The sequence below is a fragment of the Pogoniulus pusillus genome, chromosome 17 (genome assembly GCF_015220805.1).
Source record: "Pogoniulus pusillus isolate bPogPus1 chromosome 17, bPogPus1.pri, whole genome shotgun sequence".
NCBI lineage: Eukaryota > Metazoa > Chordata > Aves > Piciformes > Lybiidae > Pogoniulus > Pogoniulus pusillus.
In genome coordinates this window covers 19,951,724-19,976,339 of record NC_087280.1, presented here as the reverse complement: position 1 = coordinate 19,976,339, position 24,616 = coordinate 19,951,724, and the positions used below count along the sequence as shown (strand labels likewise).

Sequence of the window (24,616 nt, the reverse complement as noted above, 5' to 3'; positions counted from 1 at the left end):
TGTAAGCTTTCACTTGAGGACTGTGTTTCCATTATCGTTTGCTGGTTCTCTTTTGTTGCAGAATGGACTATTTTCCTGAAGTTGGCTGTCACTTTTGAAATGGAAATCATGATGAATTATGCCACATTTTCCTTGCTATGCTTTATCAAGCTCATTAGAGATGATGCATGGTCTGAAGTTAACATAACAAAAAGACAAAAAGCAACGTAGAAGCCTCCTTTTTCTTATCTCTAGTGTTTACATATGAACTAAATCCATCTTGTTCCACTTGTTGCACTCGATGACCACCTCTTACGTGCATATTGAACCCTCTCACTCTGGTCACAGTTTTCCAGCAATTAGGACACCAACCAAAATATTAAGGCAGAAGTTATGATAAAACTTTTGTTCCTCATTGTCACTATCTCAGTCTAGATGTCTTTTGACAAGCAACACACGTTGCCAAGAAGCTTTTCATACCACTCTGCATTTGGTCTGGAAGATGAGGGTTTAGAGAGTGCATTTCTACTGAAACAACCACGGAACAAAATATGTTTTCCAAGTCTCCTAGATGCTGATGCATCTTATACAACAAGCCAAGACTTTCATCCAAGAACTAAACAGCTGGGGTGTAGTTTTCAGGCACTTAATATTTGCATAAACACATTTTTTCGTTTGCAACTTGAGTCAGTCTTTGTATCAATAACAGAACAAATCCCCCAAACAATTGGCTGAAGGGGAGAATTCAGGGAGGATTTTCAGTATGGAAAGGAGTTCTGCTTCTATATTTTGGAGGGAATCTAATATCTGGAGAAGTTGGACACTATTTGGAGTAGCTGGAAACATTTGCTAGGAGTAGTTCCTTATATGGGCCCTGGTTCAGAAAAGCACTTAAGCACAGGCTTAACTGTTATCACGTGTTAAAGTGGTTTTCTGGATAGGGTCTGCTCTTAAATTGTAGCCAACAGAGCTAATCCAGCACTTCTGAAGTGGCCAGTGAAATGATGCTCTTTGATTTCACCAGATCTTATCTGACCATTCACAGACTTATCAAATCAATAGTCCAGTACTAAAATATGATAATGGTTAAAAAAAAAAAAAAAAGGGGGGGGGGGGGTGGCAATTAACAGTGAGTGTGGAAAGGCAAGTGTGAGGTGAGAGAAAGAATGGCTGTTACTAGCGAGGGAATTAATTTAAGAGGTGAGCCCCTTGTGTTTTGACTGAAGTGGTGCAGTGCCCCACGACTATTGTAGAATCAACCAGGTTGGAAGAGACCTTCAAGATCATACACTCCAACCTAGCACCCAGCCCTAGCCACTCAACTAAACCATGGCACTAAGTGCCTCATCCAGGCTTTTCTTGAACACCTCCAGGGATGGTGACTCCACCACCTCCCTGGGCAGCACATTCCAAGGGCAAATCACCCTCTCTGTGAAGAACTTCTTACTAACATCCAGGGTATACTTCCCCTGGCATAACTTGAGACTGTGTCCCCTGGTTCTGTTGCTGGCTGTCTGGGAGAAGGGACCAACCCCCACAGACTGACATTTAATTCAGAAGAAAATGGAATTTAATTGCTAAAACATGCTGGACTTTGTAAAGCAGGACTGCACAGCTGCTAGCAGTGAAATGTTGTAGTTTCGAAAGTCTTCTTCAGTTTGCTTCTTCTGCACAGGTTAAAGATGGACTTGGAAAAAGCTCTATTACCTGTGGCCTTTTCTTCCAGGAGCTAGAGAGAGTCTGCTGTACTTTACTGGTTTAGGTTGTAGCCACATTTTCCAAGCTGTGCTCCAAAATGAGGCGAGACTGGATGAACTTGAAGACTCTCTCTTCCAACCTGGTTGATTCCATGATTCTATGAGCAATTCTCCACCACCATTTTTGCAGTCAGCTCAGAGCCCAAGGCAAGAGCCTCAAACAGCTAAAATACCCTGCAAAAGAAATCAGCTCCAGCAAGGACACACACCCAGCACCAGTGGATGATGTTGAACGTTGCAATGGTTGCTGAGCCTAACCCTAACAGCCGGGGGGCCAACGAGGCCCCCCGGCCTTTGAAATCCTCCACCAATTCACCCGGTGCACACCATGGAGACTCACCAGGGATGCCAGGCGGAGGATCCCTTGGCCCACAATGGGCCTAACTTGGGGCTTCTGGCCCTTCTGGGGCAGAATATAAAGGGGAGTGGGCAGGGAGGGCAAAGTGGCCACACCTGGGGTGGGAGGAGACTCCAATAGCCAGCTAATAGCAAACGGCATCACCTGGTGGCAACACATCTGATGGGTTACAATAGGAAATGAATTAAATGGTGATTAATTAATTACAAGCACAACAGATGATAGCAATATCTGTCATCAAAGGTGATTACATTATGCCCAGATCAAATAGCACAATGAAGATATGTATTTGAACAAATAATGCTGGCTAAAGCACATCATTTAATTTATCTGCTGAAGGGGGCAATGCAGTGACTGACAAAATATCCTCTGTGTTGAAAGAGGAAGTATTCAAATAAAGCCTGGGTGAGGCACTTTGTGCCATGATCTAGTTGATGGGACAGGGCTGGGTGCTAGGTTGGACTGGATGATCTTGGAGGTCTCTTCCAACCTGGTTGATTCTATGATTCTATGATTCTATGAGACTATTGCACTGTGTAGTCACTGCTGTGGTTTTATTTGAATTGCACTTTTGCCGTTGTAAGACCCCTGAAAATAAAACACCTCAAAGCTGACAAAAATAGGGGGAAAGACTCTTGTTTGCCTTGGATGTGTTAGCCATGCAAAACCAGTGTGGTCATCTCAATGGTTAAATAATGGGAGGAAGTGCAAGACAAGGAAGCCAAGAATTTTTTGTACTCTGCTCCCACCTTTAATAGAGGATCACCACGAGCCTACTTCAACTCCATTAACTTGTCTTGGTGGTGTCTAGACTGCGGGGATAACACTTTGCAGTACAACCCACAGGTCTGACTCAACACCAAACCACCCCTCCCTGTCTGAGCACTCAGGTCTCCTTCCTAAGGAAACCAAAATCCTCAGAATAAAAAGCCTGGGTTTTGCCCCAGCACAGATTTGGGATGTGGTCAGGTCATGCACCTGGAGCCTGGAAGCCAGGCAATATCTGTAAACCTCACAATTCATATGTACCCTTAGCTCCTCTACCTGCAGAATGGGCACCAGATCTCACATCAGAAGTCAGGAACATCCATCAAAAGTCAGAAGCTCTCATCACCTGTCAGAAGTGCTGAGAGGCTTATTTAATTCATGTTTATAATAATGGTTTGAGATGCCAGATGCTACAATGCTGAACTCTCTCTGTATAGCTACATCAATAGCTAAAGAGGAGGGGAAGACACTAAAGACATGCAAAGCATTCTTAGTTTCTTGCTGATGCAAATTACTGCAGGTAATTAAGAAAAGCACTACAAAAGAAGGCAGCAGAAATGAAAGCTTAAATGTGATGAAATAATGACTTTTTAAGAATTTAAGTGAAAAATTAATCAACTAATAGAAAGAGCTTAGCATATTATGGGCTAACTCTCTCTTTTATAATTGAAACACATGGGCTTGCCTCTACATTGCTGTGAAAAATAACCAATAATAGTACAATGCTTTTATTTCTTTATACCTATCATGTAGCATAATCACCATTTTGTCTCTTTGTGTGAAGAGTGAAAGCTGCTAAATTGTGATTTGCAGAATCAAGCTACCAGAGCATCTCTTTATTCAACAGAGGAGCAGATCTTTTTTTCTAGGCTGGGAGGTGTCACTTGAAATGTTCAGAGTCAGAAGCTCTGCCAGGGTCAGGACTCAGCTTTTCTTATTGATCACTGTCCTACAGCAGACAGACATATTTTGCAGACTTGAAAGATCCCACGAGGTCAGGCATAGATACAGACATAGATACAGATACATCGTATGGATGTATGGATTCTGTGCAATGGTTTTTGGGAAGCACCATTTTAATGCTACGTGAATGTTGCTTTCCCCAACATCAGCACTCCTCTAGCTCCTCTTGGGATGTTTCCAAGCCCTGCTTAGCCTCCACTTCTTCACAGGGATTGGTAAGCCACCATTTTCTCTGTAATTCTCCAGTCAGCCCTAGCTCCATGAAGGCTTGTGACATGTCCTAATTGTGCTGAGCGATATCACACCTTAATGACTGGCAATAACCTTTGTTTTATGTCCAGGTTGTTAATCCCTTTACAAGGGCTGTAGCAGCTGTCAGATGAAGTCAGGCATGAGTTCTGATTTTCCACTCTTGCCTTTAGAGGATTTTTTTGTTAAAACTCTTGAGCAATTCTCCATTAGCAAATAGCAGAGTCCAGGTTATTTCTTCACTATCGCTACATCACATGCCTGGGGAGGTAAGTAAAGAATGAGTATGCTTCCAGATAATAATTTAGCACTTGTCTAATTACACAGGGATGTGTACATTACAAATCAATATTACACACTATAGGAATAAGGCCAGTAGAGACTTTAAGAAGTTGTTTGTCCTAAGCACTGCTTTGAGGCAGAAGCAGATCTAAACCATCCCTTACAAAGTTTGTTCAACCCATTCCTATAAACCTTTAATACCCAGGAAGGCTGTGGAAACTGCTAATGTGCTCCAGTGCACTCAGGAAGCTTTCTAACTGGAATCCTCCTCTTGCAAATTAAAGCCATTCCTAATTTCTTGTCCAATTCTGAGTGGGCATGAATAATTGATCCCCTTCCTCTTTATAACAACCATTTAAATATTTGAAGTCTGTTATCATGTACCTCCTCAGTCTTCTCTTTTCTAGACTAAACAAACTGAGTTCTTTCAACCTTTCCTCATAGGTCACTTTTTCTAAGCCTCCCATCATTCTGGTTGCTGTCCTCTGGATTCTCTCTGATTTGTCTGCCTCTTGAATCATGGTGTCTAATGCTGGACTCAAAACTGCAGCCAAAATCTCATCAGAGGTAGCAGAACACATGGCACACTCCCACTGCATCTCAGGATGCAACAGCATCAAGCTGTTGATTTATGGTCAGTCTGTGGTCCAGAGGTGATTCCCTTTTACAGGACACCAATAATAACTTTGATTTTACCCCTTTTTATTGCTATGCTTTCAAGTTGTCTTTATTGAATCACAGGCCACTTCTCCAGTTTAATGGAATTGTTTTAAATTCCAAACCTGCTCACAATCTGGCAGCTCAGTGCCATCTGCAAACTTGATAAGGGCATGCTCTCTTGCATGTCCTAGAGGTTAGTGAATATTGAACAAACCAGGCTTAGGATAAACCCTTGTGAGATCTCTACTGACATGAGCACCCAGGTTGATGGAGTGAATTGACCTGTACTCTGAGGAAGGTTTTCCAGAGCTAGAGGAGGGGCAAAATAGTCAGAAACAGCAAAGAGCAAAAGAATTTGGAGCCAGGATGCCAGGAGATCTTAAAAATAGTAAATTATCTTGCATCTAAATGACTGTAATGTGTGTTTCTTATTGTGTCTACTGCTGCGCAAGCAAAGCTTAATGTGATGTTTAGATTACTTTAATGGCTTTTGTTAATAAGGCAGTATTCCCTGCCTTTTTTATTTCATTTTAGAATGAAAGCAGCCCAACCAGTGCAAAAGGGATTAAAATCATCTCATGATTGTATTTCTTGTATCTTTTATGCAACTTAGATATCTGTTCAATAGTAAATTGTGGAATGTTTGTGCGTGCAGCTGTAGAAGGAACATCAGAAAATGAAGCACTTTAGACTGACCTGGGCTAAAGGAAGATGCTTCCCAAAATGCAGGCTTCAGTTTGGCTTGGATTGTATGGCTCATTGCAGGAAGAGCTTATTCTAGTCAGTGTTCTACAGTTCTTTTGTCATTTTGTGATGTTTTACTGTATGCTTAATGCTCCAAGCACCAGTTATGTAAGTATGCAAGAGGAACAGTCTGTGACTGCTGGTTTCAATGTCAGGAGTGAAGCCTGTATGAAATGAGATGATGAGCATCACTTAAAAACACTTGCAGACTTTCAGTTACATGAAAATAAGAGCATGTTTCTCCTTCCCCTTTAATATTCTATTGACTTAGTCCTTTTCTTCTTGTCAGTAGTGTGCTTAATAGAAGAGCTGATTTTCTACCCTGGCCACAGGTTCTGAGAAGTCAATTTGTTTCAGTAGCTTTGATTACTTCCAGCAAACTACCTCACAGAAATTCACAGCATCCAATGGATTTCAGTAAAACACATCTTGAACTACAGTTATAGCATGCAACTATTTGATCCTAGAATTAAAGCACCAGAGACTATCCAAGAAGCATTTCCAGTCATGCAAAAACATATACCTGAAATGACAAGGGTTTGGTCATCCATTCAAACACAACCTGACTGAGAAAGGCGTCTAGTAAATGTGACATCCACTGATGCTCTGCTAACATGAAGACTGTGAATTGCCTTAGGAGACAGAAGTTCAGCTTTCTGTGTCTTGTGTGGAAGTCAATGAAAGTCCCACTGCTAAAGAACCCAGCATGAGGCACATTTCTCTGGCTTTTCACTTAGCTCCTTGTCCTCAGTTTCCCTTACCAGCAAAGGGAGCACGAAGGTGCTCACCCATTTGAAGGTGCTCACCCATTTGAAGGTGCTCACCCATATCTGCAGCATGCATTTGTGGTGGAGGATGAAAAATGGGAAGTGTTAGATAGTAGACACCACTTTATGGTTTGAATTAGTATAAAAGGCAAGCTAGAAAAGCCAGCAGTCACTCAGGGCAGACAAGATAGAGCTTAGCTTCTATCACACAGTTATACTGGGTCATCCGACCCCACAGATGAGTAATTAATAGATGATAATTCCCAGCCACAGGTGCACTGCTAGTGCCAATCTTACATGAAATTAATTTTTCCTTGGAAAAATTAAGAGATTATAGATTTATCTGAGGAAGAGAGGAAAGCAGGAGACACTGTAAAGACAACTTGCCATTGCCTTAGTATCATGTTAGGTAAGCAAAAATCTCTGCTGGAACAAGTCCAGAGGAGGGCCACAAAAATGCTCAGAGGGCTGCAGCAGCTCTGCTATGAGGACAGGCTATGAGAAGGGGCTTGGAGAAGAGAAGGCTTTGAGGAGACCTTGTAGTAGCCTTCAGTATCTGAAGAGGGCCTACAGGAGGGCTGGGGAGGAACTATTTACAAGGTCTTGTGATGACAGGACAAGGGGCAATGGGTTTAAACTGGCAGAGAGGAGACTTAAACTAGATGTTAGGAAGAAGTTCTTTACAGGGAGGGTGGTGAGACACTGGCACAGGCTGGACAGGGAGGTTGTGGCTGCTCCCTCCCTGGAGATGTTCAAGGCCAGGCTGGATGAAGTCTTGAGCAACCTGTTCTAGCAGGAGCTGCCCCTGCCTCTGGCCAGGGGGTGGAACTGGATGAACTTTGAGGTCCCTTCCAACCTAACGCATTCTATGATTCTATGATTATTTCCTCTTTATTAAGAAACAGAAAGATCAGACTCTCTAAACTCCAGCAGAGCATTCAGATGAGAGCTAAGTAGTTAACCTCTTGAAAATGTAAACAACGTTTTGGTTGTGGGGAGTACAAAAAACGTTACCTAAAGAACATGTTACATCTATGAAGAGGAAGTGGCTGAAAGAGTGGCATTTCAGAGGCATTTTCTGGGCTCTCCTGCTTTGGGTAACATGAACACAATCTTCCTAATCTGCCACTCCTGCTCTGACATTCCAGCCTCATGCATAGCCATTGGCAAACTTGGAACATGTATCTGGTGCATTTTTTTGGTTGAAATGCTACATCTGGCTTAGCTGGCAAGGGTTATTGTGCCTCTAGAAAGTAAGCCAAAGTGAAAAGGGAGGTGGGGAAAGGCAATCTTAACTACGTGCAGGAAAGGATTATTGAAATCTGCTTCATCCAGTTCTGGAGCCCCATCACAAGAAGGGTGTGGAGGTGCTGGAGCGTGTCCAGAGAAGGGTCACGAGGATGCTCAGAGGCTGCTGCAGCTCTGCTATGAGGACAGACTTGAAAAAGTTGGGGCTGTGCAGCCTTCAGAAGAGGAGGCTTCCAGGTGATCTTCTTGTGGTCTTCCAGTATCTGAAGGGGGCCTACAAAAAAGCTGGGGAGGGACTTTTTAGGCTATGAGGTAGTAACAGAACTAGGGGGAATGGAGCAAAGCTGGAGATAGATAGGTTCAGACTGGACATGAGGAGGAAGTTGTTGAGCATGAGAATGGTGAGAGGCTGGAATGGGTTGCCCAGGGAGGTGGTTGAGGCCCCATGCCTGGAGGTGTTTAAGGCCAGGCTGGATGAGGCTGTGGCCAGCCTGATCTAGGGTAGGGTGTCCCTGGGCATGGCAAGGGGGTTGGAACAAGATGATTCTTGTGGTCCCTTCCCATCCTGACTGATTCTAAATATACTGTCCTCCTGTTTCCTGGAAACCTGGATGTGATGGTTTGGGTGTTCCCTGCCCCCCCACACTTTGGAAATCACCCAGACTAGACTCAGCCAGCTCTGGAAATTTGAATGAAGCTTGTATTTACAACTAGCATAATATCCAAGCAGATATTTACAGTATATACAGTTATATACAGAGATATTCAAGTTAAAAAGTAACACAGAAACACAACAGCCCTCCCAGAAACCTGAGTTCCCAGGAGGAGCTCCCAACCACCCTTCCACCTTCTCCCACCCCTCTCTACCTTACCCCAGATGTTGCCTTTTGCCCAAGGAAGAATGGAGAGTCGGGCAGGGGGGTTAGGAAGCATAGTGGATTAATCAGAGAGATGGAGGGTGAGGTTAGAGAGAAAATGCCCAGAGCTCAGGCAGTGCCTGAAGTGCAAATACCTTATCTATGTTTACACTCTTGCTCTTATACATCTCAGCAAGCCTATGAGTGCAGTAGACATCACCACTGTTTCTCTTTCGCAGCCTGTGATCTAATCCTTGTCACCAAAACATTCTTAGCTAGCTTCAAACTGGCTCACTGGGACTGCATTTACAGCCTCTGGCTCTTGGGAAGCTGGCCCCAGTAGAAAACCAGCTACATAAGAGTTAATGTATGCAATGTACTGTAAGTATTTCATTAATTTGCTTATTAAAAACATGAAAAGCTTTTTGCCTCTTTGACACCCAAACAAAAGGCAAGCAATTGGGAGACTTTTGACCCGAGCTTATCAGATGACTGGTGTAATGCTGTCAAATCTTCCCCATTGCATGCAAGTAGGGTCACGTTTTAGAGGTGTTTATGACATTTTAAGGTTCATAATGCCCATTTTTGTCAACAGGAGAATGATGCAGGTCAACTGGATGGGTTAATGAGGCCAAGCACATAAGGGAAAGCATACAAAAGAGATTAGTATGGAAACTGAAAATCACAATTTAAATAACCTGTAAAACAAATATGTTCTACCGACATGTAGAAATATCCTAAGTTGCTCATACTTGATGATACAAGGTATGATGCTCACATTTTGGTGCCCACTGTCATTCTAATGAAGATGAGAAAGAAAAAAAATCCCCAAATTCCCCCAATTGGATTCACAGTGTAGTATGATCTTTTGGGGGGGCGGGGAACAACCTGGGTTGATCTTAAAGTTTGGAACGAAAAAAAAAAACAAAGCACAAGCTCAGATGGTTTAAAATTCATTTAAGACTATTTGCACTATTTCCAAGTAACAGAGAAGTGAAAATCAACTAACATAACACAGAAAACATTTGTAAAATCTAGAATACCTTCTACTTTCTCAAGGCACTTTTGGCCACAGGAGTAGATCAATAGGTTGGAGCTATTGGTGCTTGGGAGAGGCTGAGGGAGCTGGAGTTGTTTAGCCTAGAGAACAGGAGGTCCAGGGGTGACCTCATTGCTGTCTACAACTACCTGAAGAGAGGTTGTAGCCAGGTGGGGGTTGGTCTCTTCTCCCAGACAACCAGCAACAGAACAAGGGGACACAGTCTCAAGTTGTGCCAGGGGAAGTAAAGGCTGGATGTTAGGAAGAAGTTCTTGCCATAGAGAGTGATTGGCATTGGAATGGGCTGCCCAGGGAGGCGGTGGAGTCACCATCCTTGGATGTGTTCAGGAGGGGACTGGATGAGGCACTTAGTGCCATGGTCTAGTTGATTGGCTAGGGCTAAGTGCTAGGTTGGAGTGTATGATCTTGGAGGTCTCTTCCAACCTGGTTGATTCTATGATTCTAAGGGAAGTACAGAAAAAGGACTTATTTTAAACTTGATTTCACCATGATGACTGAGCTAAAATATCTCAGAGTGTTATTCCAAGCTTTCTGGAGGTCTAGTCACTGGTTTGGCCTCTTTTTCCTGTAGTAGGAGTTGGAGAACACTTGGGCACACATCTGGATCAAAGCCTTCAGTTTAGTTTTCTCCAAACAGAATCCAACTTATGCACTGCAAAACCACTCTGTGAATTGAAGCACTGCACAGTAAATGGGACAGTCTGGGGGATTTGCTTCTCAGCTGCATCACTGCTCTGAATCACAGCACTGATGTGGATGCAGTCATAAAAGCCTCCCAAAAGGCAATTTGAAAAACAAGCATCCCAGAGGAGAAATTACTGGCAATTCCTGATTCAGTCATAAGCCTGGTTTTTAGGATGGAGAATTTTTCCCAAATAGCTTGATTTTCTTAATGTATATATTCTACAGTACTGGACAAGGAGTCATTAGTAACTAGGCTAAGCAAAGGCTTTACACTCCCAGGCAAGGAGCAACAGAACAAGGGGACACAGTCTCAAGTTGTGCCGGGGGAGGTCTAGGCTGGATGTTAGGAGGAAGTTGTTGCCAGAGAGAGTGATTGCCATTGGAATGGGCTGCCCAGGGAGGTGGTGGAGTCACCGTCCCTGGAGGTGTTCAAGAGCAGACTGGATGAGGCACTTAGTACCATGGTCTGGTTGTCTAGGTCTGGGTGCTAGGTTGGAGTGTATGATCTTGGAGGTCTCTTCCAACCTGGTTGATTCTATGATTCATTTTACTTTTCCTGTCAAATTCCTGTCCACTAGGATTTTTAATGCCCTGTGTGCATCAGATAAAATGTACAGGGCACAACAACATTATTTGTGCAAGTGTTTTAGAGATTTTGCATGGATTAAAAGCACTGCCTCTACCTACACAGACTATACTGGAGGGCTAAGAGGGGACTGGATGGTGTACTTGGTGCCATGGTCTGGTTGATTGGATAGTGCAGGGTGGTGGGTTGGAGTGGATGGTCTTGGAGGTCTTTTCCAACCTCATTGATTCTATGATTCTATGCCAATATTTTCTCCTCTTGGTAAACGTAAAGGAATAGGTGTACACAGGGAGCTTTCCTACTGTACTACATTAGTGCTTCTAAGCATGCATGAAAGGATCCCTGAATTTAAAGTACTGAACACAGCAATATTTTGTTCAATCCAAGTGTTTAAGGTGCCTGGGCAAAGAGCCTCAGACAGGAGAAAGCCAATATGAAAAGCAAGATGTCACAATAAAAACAAGACACAGATTTTTGTTATCTCTTTTCTTTCTCCTTTTCCCTCAGAAAACACCAGTGCTTTATGACAATTGAAAATCCAGAGATTGTTTTAGTCCCAGGTTCAGTGGTGTTTGCTTGGCTGATGATATTTCTTCTTTCTATTTTTTTTCCCCTCAAGATAAAGGCATTATTATGATGGTATTATTATAATGATTGTCTTAAAAGCTTTCTTATTCCCACCTAGCACTTTCACAAATTCTTTTCCTCTCCTCTCCCCCCCACCCCTCCCCCTCGGCATTAGGGTTTCTTGGAATCTTTGGTATTATTTCAATTATTTGTAAGAAAAACACAATGTCATTACATTTTTTTTCCTTATGGAATTTGCAGAGATTTGGGGCTGTAATCATTGCTTAGCTGAAGAAGTGCCCAAATAAAAAAGCCTCAGAATCTATCTTAATAATAGTAATTAACAACAACTTCTAGTTAGTCTGATCAATATGTGTACAGACTTCTTTTTCAGCATCATTTTGGGGAGGAAAGTGCTTATGTGGTATCTTCTGAGAAGACAAGAGATTCACAGGCAGGGAAATTTAGATTTGAGGTTAGAATTAGCATAAGTTCTTCCAGCTAAAGTTAGGCATTATGCAAAAAAAAGAAGTGCAGAAAAATCCCAAAAAAGGAGAAAGACTCTCCCAGGTCCCTAAATCCAGTTGAGGAGACAAAGGTGGAAGCATATATAGTTTTAGAGGTGTTAAAAGCAAGACTTTGTCACCATTATCTCCTGGCTCTGCCACCTCCTAAGGTGAATATTCATCCCAAGCATCCTCACACGTGCAATTTATTAGCAATTATCAGTATGCCAAGTGTTACCTTTGGGATCACTACTAATGACCAAGATGGGTGGCCACACCTTTACATGCCAAACAAATTGGCACCAATATGCTACACTGTATTTCAAAGACAGATACCAACAACTTCTTCTAGACAGGTGGCAAGTTCTGCCATTGGAATGGGCTGCTCAGGGAGGTGGTGGAGTTGCTGTCCCTGGAGGTGTTCAAGAAAAGCCTGGATGAGGCATTTAGTGCCATGGTCTAGTTGATTGGACAGGGCTGGGTGATAGGTTGGACTGGATAATCTTGGAGATCTTTTCCAACCTGGTTGATTCTATGATCCATACTGACAGAATCATAGAATCACAGAATCAACCAGGTTGGAAGAGACGTCCAAGATCATCCAGTCCAACCTATCCCCCAGCCCTAGCCAGTCGACTAGACCACAGCACTAAGTGCCTCATCCAGTATTCATACCTATAGTTCTTAATTTCTCTCTTGCTTTCTGGCAATCTTTCTGTTGGACCCAATTTGTTTTGTTTCTTACTTTCTCTCCCCCACCCCCCCCCCCCCAAAAAAAAAAAAAAAGCAAGCTCAAAGAGGTGAGTTTTAGTTGTTTACTTTCATGAATTCTCCATGTGCATACTGAGCACTTTCAGGGCAAAGCCTGACCGATATCAAACGAAGCTGACCGTCACCAAGCGAGATTAATACAGACCACTGGAAAGGTATGGAAATTCACTGAGTTAATGGTGAAAGAGACCATATGTCCTCTGACACCTTGACTTGATGGAATGCTTCTCCATAAATGCTTCCTTAATGCATCCCGTTGTGCCTAGGTGTGGGATGACGTATGGCCTGCCTCTGTCCTTTCATGAGCTTTCATCCCTTTCATTTACAAGTCGTGCGTTCTTATAACGAAGATTTTTCAGTTCACCAGAATATTAGAAGAGGGCAATTAGGGGTAATTGTTCAAAACCTTTGTTACTTGCACATGCAAGTCTAGGAGTAATATTTGGATATCGGCGATTTTGGGAATGGTTTTGCCAGGACCTTCCCTAAATCAAAATTTAACTCTCGTCTCTTTTCTTAGCACCAAAGTTCAAAGCATTAGCAAAGATCATTACTATTCCACAAACTCTTTTAAGCACCCAGCTCGCTGATATGCTCTGATAACAGGAGTTGCACATTTCTTTATCAGGGCAAAAGAATTCCCAGCAGTATTATTACTACAATCACACACCACCACCACCACCACCCCCCCAGTCAGTTCCACATCCATAACACTGGGACCTAAATAAACAAGCAACGTACAGGAAGACATGGTCCCTGCCTCGAAATGTTTATGATCTAATTTAAGACAAGACACAACAAGTGAGTATAACAAATGTTCAACACAGATTCCAAATGTAAACATACGGTAGATAGGAAAATGGCCATAAATTCCTCTATCAAAGATAACACCTCTCAAAGTCTCTCACACAGTCTCTGTAACATGAAACATGTCAAGCGAAACACACACCGGGACGGGAACGCACATGTTGAGGATTCAAGGAAAAACTAAAGCAAACTAAAAGCTTTTTTGTGTTCTCTAGCAAAGGCCTAGGAAAATAAAATACAGACATGGCTGTGATTCAAAGAGGTGAGGTCTGCCTAGTGTGGACACTCAGAAAGTTTTTTGTGGCTGACACTAAAATAATAAATAGAAAAAGGTGTGTGTGTGCAGCTGTCCTTTGGTGTTGTGTTATCTAACATAGGGAAGACATCTGGAGTGTTTGGTTTATTGTTTGTTTACTGCTTTATTGTTTTCTTTAAGAAGGTAATATTGTCTCCTTTGGAACTGGTGGTAAATACAAACATAACAAACTGTGGTCCTGTGATTAAAGCAGGATGTGTGTGGCATCCAGGGAGGGAGACTTCTGAACTTGTCTATATTCAGATCGGTTTTGGGGTCGTACTCCACATCAGATCCATGGGAGATGCAAAGAGCAAGCACTCAAGACCTCTCCAGCTATCACAGAATCAACCAGGCTGGAAGAGACCTCCAAGATTGTCCAGTCCAACCTAGCACCCAGCCCTGTCCAATCAACCAGACCATGGCACTAAGTGCCTCATACAGGCTTTGCTTCAACACCTCCAGGGACAGCAACTCCATCACCTCCCTGGGCAGCCCATTCCAATGGCAAATCACTCTCTCTGTGAAGAACTTCCTCCTAACATCCAGCCTAGATGTCCCCTTGTTCTGTTGCTGGTTGCCTGGCAGCAGAGACCAACCCCCACCTGCCTAAAGCCTCCTTCAGGGATTTGTAGACAGCAATGAGGTCACCCCTGAGCCTCATGCCTGGTTTTAGCACCCAGATATGTTCCTACGGTCAGTTCACAACCAGGTCCCTATTCCATCCAGGGGCTTTGAAAGTGAGCTTGGCACACCTTGTAAATGTTTCTTAGTTATGCCTCAAGTCATTTGCTGCAATGAAACTCAAAGGTCAGGTCACATCCTAAATTGGCCTCAATAAACAAGCTCAGGGGATGTCTGCATAGGTACAGTACTTTGCTCTGACAGAGTATTTGGGCCGTGTGCTTCTATGTGAGTCACCTTTGAAGGTCTTAGAATAGCTGGTTGTTTTGTGATCACCCTTCCTTCTCTCTGCCCCTTGTCTAGTGAACGATCATAAGCCACAAAATCAATAATTACAGAGCCAGCTTTACTAACAGGTAATATTCAGACACACAGGCTCGAAATGTAAACATAATATAGGAGGCAAAGCAGCTGTAAATTTATCTCCTGAAGATAACACCTCTCAAAGTCCCTTTTGCAGACTTAATAAAATAAAACATGCTGAACACCAAAGGCATCGCATAGCAGCCTGAAAAGCCTGTTGGAAGCATCCAAGCTGTTTGGGCTTAACTCCGACAATCAGCAGGTTTCCCTCGGACATCTCCACTCCCAAATTAGTCAGAGTGAGCCCCACACTGCTTCCAGTGAGAGCTCACTTAGCCAAGCCCCAAGATGCCTGGTCTTTGTGGGGCTGAATACTGAGATTACAGATTCTGCAGCTTCTTTTGCTGCAGAGATTATTTCTGCTCTTGGGTTGGACTAAATTTCCCCTCTTCTGTTACCGGGCACTCTGCTGTGAGGCAATTCTTTGCTCAGCTTCCCTCTCCTGCCTGCTAACCGCCCTTACTACACAGCAGATATAAAACCCCACTGTGCAAAATACTCTATTCACCCAGGCACTTGCATGCTATTTGTTATTGATAAACATCAATATTATCATCATTAGCAGAGCAGAAAAATTACCATTATTATCTCTTTAACTGGCTGCTTTTACAGAAGGGGTTGGTTTGTTGGGTCAGGGTTTTGTTTTGGCTTCTCCCCCTCCCCCCCTCTGGTTTTGAACTTTATTATGAAAAGACTGTGAAGGAAATAAGGAAGAAAAAAGGAGCATATGAAAAACTACACTCAGTGTCTACAAACAAATTAAAATCAGATATGGAAAGAAGTAGCTCCCACAAGAGAGGATTAATGAGCGTACACACTGGCCCGAGTTCTGCCCTTAGGTGAAATCAATGAAAAAAAACAAGAGCATATTTTTGGCCCATTACATCTTTTCTTACAACGTTTTCTTAATATAAACCCAAATCCAGGGACCAGATCAACTCCAAAACCTCTCAAGTTTTCTCTTGAGCAATATGAAATCTTATGGAAAATTATTTCTAATCGCACAGCAAGCAGAGCACATTCAGTACAACTGGGAGCACACTGACTTCACACAAATGAAAGAAATAATCCCACTCCTCCTAATTGGAGAATATTTTTCTGGGGCACTGATTTTGTCAGCTGTAAAAATGATTAATGCCATAATTCAGCAGGATACTTAAGCACATGTTCAGTCGATTCCTATTCAGCAAAGCATTTAAGTACTTAACTTTGCACACATGCTCAGGAATTTCAGCATGTGCTTCTGGGCCAGATATGGTTGCATTAAGAAGAGGGTAGCCAGAAAATTAAGGATGGTTCTCCTTTCCATCTACTCTGCCTTGATGAGACCATATCTGGAGTATTGTATCCAGTTCTGTGTCCCCCAGTTCAAGAGAGGTAGTAAAATGCTAAACAGAGTCCAATTATAGAATCAGTTGGGGTTGGAAGGGACCACAAGGATCATATAGTTCCAACCCCTCTTCCATGATCTGGGACACTCTACCTTAGATTGGGACACCCTACCCTAGATCAGGTCACCCTACCCAAGTGGGGACTATGAGGATGATTAAGAGCCTGGAGCATCTGTCTGATGAGAAAAGGCTGAAATACCTGGAGCTAGTTAGTCTGGAGAAGAAAAAGGCTGAGAGTGAATCTGATTAATGTTTACAATTATCTGAAGGGTGGGTGTCAAGAAGAAGAGGATGGTCTCTTTTCAGTGGTGCCCTGTGACTGGACAACGGGCAGTGGGTGCAAACTGGGGTAAAGGAAGCCCCATCAACAGCAGGAACCAGTTCTTTACTTTGAGGGTCCTGGAGCACTGGAACCAGCTGCTCTGAGAGGTTCTGTAGTCTCCTCCAGACACTTTCAAAACCTGACTGGATGCATTCCTGCATAGGCTTGCCATAAAGTGACCTTCCTTTGGCAGGGGGATTGGACTCAGTGGTCTCTAGAGGTCACTTCCAGCTCCTACCAATCTATGAGTATAAGGACACACGAAGCTTCAAGGATGCAGAGTAGCACTAAGAGAGATTCCAAGCATGATCCAGAAGTCATGGAATGTAATGCACTGACCACAGCAAGGCTTTGGCACCTCCCTTCACCCCACCACGAGATGCTTTATGTATACTTTTAAAGATGATTTGGCCACAAAATAGAGCCTAAAGCAATGTTTTTTTTCAAACCCAGTGACCACAAAGACAGCCCAGTCTCTTTCCTAAGGGGTTATTTTCACATCAAGCTGTGTTCTGCTTAAAAGCAGCATCAACATGGAGGAGGAGGCAAAGCCACTGTGCACTTCTCAGCCTCCCTCCTTGTGGAATCATAGAATTATTTTGGTTGGAAGAGACCTTTAAGATCAACAAGTCCAACCATTAACACAGCACTGCCAAGTCCACCACTAAACCATATTCCTCAGCACCATAGCTACATGTATTTTCAATGCCTCCAGGGATAGTGACTCCACCACTTCCCCAGCCAGCCCGTTCCAGGCCTTTGCAACCCTTCATAGGAAGATTTTTTTTTTCCAATTATCCAACCTAAACTTCCTCTAGAGCAACCTGAGGCCATTTTTAATTCTCCTATTGCTTGTCATGTGGGACGAGAGACCAACTCCCACCTCCCTACAGACTTCTTTCAGGTAGTCATCGAGAGTAAGGTGGTTGCCTCTTGTCTCCCAGCTTGCACAATTCCATTTTCTTTCCATGCCAACTGCCAAGATATAGGCAGGTTTGGATCAAGTCCTGCAGCCAGCACAGCAGGCAGAATGCAAGTGTCTGGGAGAGGCTAGGAGACTAGAATGGATGACACCACATGCTGCAAGCACATGCACAAGGAAACATTTCTCTCTTTCTAGGGAACAGGTGCAGGCACAAGCCTATGGCTGCAACGGCAATGTGATGTAAACCAGCAGGATTTGCACATCCCCTATGGAAAGATGTTATTTGAGGAGAGTACAGTGAGAACTGAGGGGTTGCTGTTGTTAAAGGAGAGGAAAATCCTCACTGATGGTGGTGGAGAACAGGGACAGAAAGACAGAGCTGGAGTACATCATTAGGCAACCAAAAACTCTAGAAAGAGCTAGAGTAGGAGAAATCTCCTATACACCAAACTGATTGATGGTGGTTACCATCTTGTGCAGATGTCCAGATGATCATAATGTTCCCACATCTAACCAGATGGATCCAAATGTTTCATTGTATTTTTTTTCCACCCAGTTTCCTTAAGCAGAGCAGGGTTCCATAACAGGTGTCCCCAGTGCAAAAGTCAGCCCATACAGAGAGGGCAGCAGCAAACTGCATAAGGGGGAAAGAAGCCTCTTGAGAAATATAAGTAACATTTAGAAAAGCATGGAATAAAAATACATACATCACTGACCACCATAAAAATCCTTTAGCCTGGGAAGTCTGGAAGCAGACTGATGTTTTGTTACAGAGTGGGAGGGTTGTGGTTTTTTTTTTCCTCCATTCTTCAGACATCTGTTGAAATCAGAGCTGGATTAATACTTTCTATTAAGCACTTCACCACATCTTTATGAATTTTTCAGGAACAATAACGACAGAACCACAGAATCAACCAGGTTGGAAGAGACCTCCAAGATCATCCAGTCCAACCTAGCGCCCAGACCTAGCCAGTCAACTAGACCATGGCACTAAGTGCCTCATCCAGGCTTCTCTTGAACACCTCCAGGGACAGTGACTCCACCACCTCCCTGGGCAGCTCATTCCAATGCCAATCACTCTCTCTGGGAACAACTTCCTCCTAACATCCAGACTATATTTCCCCAGCACAACTTGAGTCTGTGTCCCCTTGTTCTGTTGCTGGTTGTCTGGGAGAAGAGACCAACCCCCACCTGGCTAAAACCTCCCTTTAGGTAGTTGTAGACAGCAATGAGGTTGTAGTTCTGGTAAATCTTTTGCAAGTAACTTCAAGAAATACTTTTTTTTTTCCCCTTTTGATTTCCAAAGAAAATCTTTCAATGTTTTATTTAGAGCTCCTATATTATCCAGAAATATATCTAAAACTCTCTCAGGATGGCAATCATAAATCAAGAAGCATTGTAAAGATATAAAATTCATATTCTATAGGGCAATTTTCCAGCCTGTGACCCAAAACTATGCAATTTGGCACGACGTCCCTAATGATTTGCTAACGTCAATTGTTCATCGGGGGGGAATTAAATACTTTTATTAAGCAGAGTAAGAATAAAGGAAATGGGAAAAATACACCAAGGTATCTAGAAAGGGATGGAATGGTCATGGGAAGCCACAAAGTACAAAGATCATTGGTACAAGAGGGAAAAGCAGGGCACACGTGAGAAAAGAGACAGGATGAAGGTCTGTGGGACAGAAGTGGAGGAGACAGAGCATGACTTCCTACTGAGGGACAGAAGTAGAGGAGACAGAGCATGATTTCCTAGAGGGAATATGAAAACCATAGAGAGGTAAAAAAAGAGAAAGGGAGAGGAAAAAAAGAAAAGCCACAACAGAACTTCTTTGTTTCAAATTGCTTTTAAAACCACCGTCACGTCTGGGTCACAAGCCAGCACACCCTTGTAGCTCAAACTGGCTCTGCAAGTTTTTCACTCCTTTAGACTGTGTTCCTGTGTTGCACTTTAAAACCAGTTTTTCCTGTGGTCAACAAAAAGTCAATGGAAAAGAACAATACAGCTCCAATTGCATTTTTGGGTCGCAGTTGATAACATTGCTGGAATGCATTCGCACCAGAATCGTTCCTGGTAGACTTCTCTGTTGATATGTACATTCACGTTAATGATAACAACCTGCACCATTATTTAGCTACTAGAAATAGTCCAGTCCTTCATGAATACTGTTATTTTCTTATTCTTCCTAATTTAAATTCAGAATTAATTTGATTTCTGTGTAGAAATCAAGTCAGGGCCATATCAGCTATATCCAAACCCCGTTTAGCTGGAGATGCTTGCCTGAGTCCCATAAATACAAGGATTGCCTAAAAGATTTGGGTTTTTTAAACAAAACAGCAATTCATGTCAGAGATTCATTATGCTGAATTCATTTTTGTGCTGCTGATTGTACTTGTAGTTGACTAGTTTTTAAAGCAGACCAATAAGTCTTTTTACCCACTTCCATCCCACAAGTTGACCCAGGTGAACCAGCTTGAGGAGTTTGCACAGACTGTTTGCAGAAGTCTTTGTATAATAGACATGAATATAGACAGGCAATTTCCAGAGCCCACAACACCACGTAAGCCCATATAGCAAGTTCCATTAAAACTTAGAATCATAGAATGAGTCAGGGTTGGAAGGAACCACAAGGATCATCTAGTTCCAACCCCCCCTGCCATACCCAGGGACACCCTACCTTAAATCAGGCTGGCCACAGCCTCATCCAGCCTGGCCTTAAACACCTCCCTGGGCAACCCATTCCAGGCTCCCACCACTCTCATGCTGAACAACTTCCTCCTCATGTCCAGTCTGAACCTCCCCACCTCCAGCTATCCTAATAGTTTGCGTTTGCAAAGAGACAAAAGTGAACATCCAGAAAGTTAAGAGTTCTAATAAACTTTCCTTCTCCCCTTACACTGCTCATCCTTTCTATGTCTACTGACAGTCCTTTCTTTACTGCCCATAGCTGGGAATGCCTTCCACTCCCTCTCACTCTGCACCTCATGACTATATGCCAGAGTTACAAAGGTTCACACAACACTTCTATTTTTAGCACTTTGTTCCTAGCTCTTATGGAATTTTCTGAATAAGATAGCATCTTTCTCTGGAGTTTTGATATGGGCTTGTTATAATTTCCAAACTGATGAACGTGGCTAGGATTGGTGGAATCACCTGCAAATAACATGGACTGTAATTTTTTGGCATTTGCTGTAACTGAGCAGTTATTTATAGATTTTTTTTTTCCCCCATTATGAGCTAGCTGTGAGTACACCTGCAACATTAGTTTACTTGCTGTGCCAGTTACAGGAGGTAGCAGTTAAACAGTGAAACACAGCAGATTTAGCTTGTTTGTGCTTATTTTCCCAGTGGTTCCCCACTGGTCCCAACCAGTTTAGTAGCTCTCACCTACTTGATATTCTTACAGTTATTTTCATTCCAATCAAGGGATCCTAACAAAGTCACTGTCAAGGATCATTATCCCAGTTCTCCACATCTATATACAAATGAAGAGCTGGGGTCGTTTAGCTTGGAGAAGAGGAGGCTCAGGACAGACCTCATTGCTGTCTACAACTACCTGAAAGGAGGTTGTAGCCAGGTGGGGGTTGGTCTCTTCTGCCAGGCAACCAGCAACAGAACAAGGGGACACAGTCTCAAGTTGTGCTGGGGGAGGTCTAGGCTGGATGTTAGGAGGAAGTTGTTGGCAGAGAGAGTGAATGGCATTGGAATGGGCTGCCCAGGGAGGTGGAGTCACCGTCCCTGGAGGTGTTCAAGTAAAGCCTGGCTGAGGCACTTAGTGCCATGGTCTAGTTGACTGGATGATAGGTTGGTCTGGATGATCTTGGAGGTCTCTTCCAACCTGGTTGATTCTATGATTCTAAGAGCCAAATAGAAAGCTTAGCTTCTTTGCCTGAAACTCTAGCACAATTTAAGGTCTCTTTGACATACCAGGCTGGTAGTATCAGACTTTGTCATCACCCTAAGGAGTGAGGGGTGCTGGAATCCCTCTGGGGGGTCCCACCATGGCAAGGTGCCTCCAACATCAACAGATCTTGCACCCTGGTGGTGGTGGGAGCAGAGAAATCTCTCCCACTTCTACACACATAGAGTTCCAGGGTAATACTTAGTAAGACAAATGTGAAAACAAAGTTGTCTGAGGCAACAATTCTCTCCTGTTCCCCAAGTTAGGATCAGGACACCAAACCCTGCAGGATTCTTCCCTTTAAGAGAATTGTTTTGCTCCAAAATGTTTGAATTTATCCCTTTGCCTCTCCAAAAATCTGAAAAAGCCTTATTAGCCACTCTGATAGCTACTCCTCCTAGAACCCCCCCTTTCTCCTCCCTGCCCTCAACAATCTCCTGGAGGATAACTTTTTCAAGAATAATAGACTTTAAAAAGGCCATGAAGATAAACCTTTGTAAAGAAGGAAGGAAAACCAACAATGGGAACCTGCCCTATCTAGGTTAAATACATATTTTGGTATACGTACTATTTACGCAATAGAGCCTAATGGCTTCTTCAAAAGCCATTAAGGTGTATTAAGTAAATACATAATTTGGTACATGAGCTAATTTTGAAAGCACATTATTCTGTTTACAATACATTCTTTCAGGTCTGAAATCTACTCTTCTGAAGTGCCTGAAGAGTGACTCGCAAATGGATTCTTTAATCCACAGCAAGGAAATCAGCCCCTAAAACCAGACCGGTTTCTAGAAGTTTACATAGATGGTTGGAAAGAAAAGAGAAAAGAATCCAAATGAAATTCCAAGCACTGAGTGCTCTGCAGTGTACTGGGTCTATAGGACAAATTATACCACCAGTGATGCTCCATCTGCCTAACACAGAACATGCCATCTGAAATGCCGCTGCATGGGAGATCCACAGGTGAGGCTGTGCACTCAGAGTTGAAGTGTTAAAGGAATGCTGATGGAAAAGAAGGATGGAGAGAGACTGTTCACAAAGGCCTGTAGTGATAGGATGAGGGGCAATGGTTTCAAAGTAGAAAAGAGCAGATTTAGATTGGATGTTAAGAAGAGGTTCTTTACTATGAACACTGGAACAGGTCATCCAGGGAGGTGGTTGGGGCCCCACCCCTGGAGATACTCAAAGTGAGGTTCAAAAGAGCTCTGGGCAGCCTGATCTACTTGAGGATGTCCCTGCTGACTGCAGAGAGGCTTGGACTGGATGACCATTGGAGGTCCCTACCAAACCATTCTGTGATAAGAAAAGCGATGTTCTAGGAAAGATCTAATTTGTATTGTACCGTACATAATGAATGGCAGCAACAACTCCTCTTCAGGGATCCATCTGGGTTAAGACTGCAGATCCAAATACTCAGACAAAATTTTGGGTCCAGCTCTGAATTTTTCAGTTTATATCATCTATACTAATAACAAACGTGCTGCTTGTCTCTTACACAAAGGATTTTGTACCAATGCTGAGATCTCCATGAGCCTCTTCACTTTTTATTGAAGGGGAGACACAAATATCCTCCCTGCTTTTGGTGTGCACTTTGCAGCAGGAACTCTCATCCATCCTATGATGAGTCTGCACATCACAACTTGGCCCAACCCCCAGCTGTGCCCTGGGATTTAAGTGTCAGATAGAAACAAAGATAAACCACACACATTTCTGGGGAAGGTTATGGAATTCCTTCCACTGATGTCAGCACACATTGCAGTAGACTGGAGACTGAAGAACAAGTAACCAATTAATCTGTATTTTATGACAGAGGGGAGCAATATTTGCTGTGATGTTTTTTAAAGTCATGATGCAGACTAAGAGGAAAAAATTTAACTTCCTGATCTGCCACCAGTTTGGGAGCCAGGAAGTTCTGTGCTCCAAATCCAATTATCCAGAAATATTGACCTGTCCATTTATACAGATGACTACAGCTATTTATCCTAAAACTTATCACAGTAATGTCTGATATACAGAAGTACTTTTTGATTATTTTTTTTCACATCCTACAGATGGGAAACCGAAATGGAAAGAGATTAAATAGCTTACATCGAGTCACATAGGAAAGCTGTTAGAGGATCTGGGGACCAGATTACCTCAGTTTTGCCTCCATACCTTGATTACAGGGCACTCCTCAGAAAGGCCATGCTGGTAACAAGACAGTATATTAAAGCAGATGTGATTAAGCTCCATATAAATGATACACACTAATAAAACATATTTCTTTGTCTGAGAAACAGGAGAAATGTACGACAGGGAATGGGGTGGGAGGCCTAGATCGAAGGAATAATATTCAACCTTAAGAAAATGAAGTCATAAAATCTTTGTCAAGCATTGCTCAACTCTTCAAACCATATGGAGCATGACTGCTGGGCTTCATATAATGCCCCAAATGTTTTTCATTTTCTATTCCACCGTTCAGAGCAAAGGCATAGTGCAGTAATCCCCTCCTTCCGTTAACTACCAATTGTTTCTTTTGCCAACCTTTTTGCTTTAAAATATCATTTTTTTTTTATGAAGGATAATGTTATATAGTGGAAAACTGTAAAAATTTTATGGATAGCCTTGGTGCTGAGAAAATGCATTCTTTCAACAGTTTTATTTTATATATATATATATATTTTTTTGTCCATTACATATTTACAGGGTTTTGTAGATGTGTGGTTTATAGTTCATTCTAGACAAAAGGCATTATGTTAACAGTCCTATCATTTAGAACTTTAATTCACTATTATGTTTCTACCTTTTTTTGTGGAAAGAGTGATATGATTTTTTTTTCCCCCCCTTCTTGGTAATGCTCACTGTTAAGAAGAGTAATGGGTGATCCTAAAAAGGGTTAGGTGTGAATAACTGCTCAGCGGTTCGAAGGTGTCTCTGAGCCACAAGAACAAGTGTGGAGACAGCACCCAACAAATCAGATGGGACGATTGAACTCCAATATAAGGCAGGCTTATGTGCCATGTGCCCTCAGTCAAATGTTAAACAGTTTCCTAGTCCCTCTGCTTCCCCTGTGTTGTTGCTGTTAACCAACTCTAGCTCTCATGAAGTCCCTTCCCAGGTAAATCAAGAGGAAACATACT

At 42.8% G+C, this 24,616-nt stretch overlaps 2 long non-coding RNA genes across 2 annotated transcripts in view; one reads left to right on the top strand and one right to left on the bottom strand.

Annotated features, from left to right (window-relative positions):
* LOC135182720 (uncharacterized) overlaps window positions 1-2,178 on the bottom strand; it is a 42,980-nt gene extending 40,802 nt beyond the window's left edge. The window contains exon 1 of the long non-coding RNA XR_010305284.1: window positions 2,077-2,178. This is a non-coding gene — a long non-coding RNA (uncharacterized LOC135182720). The remainder of the gene's footprint in view (window positions 1-2,076) is intronic.
* Window positions 1-24,616, top strand: part of LOC135183156 (uncharacterized) — a 207,463-nt gene that overhangs the window by 72,629 nt on the left and 110,218 nt on the right. The window lies entirely within an intron of this gene.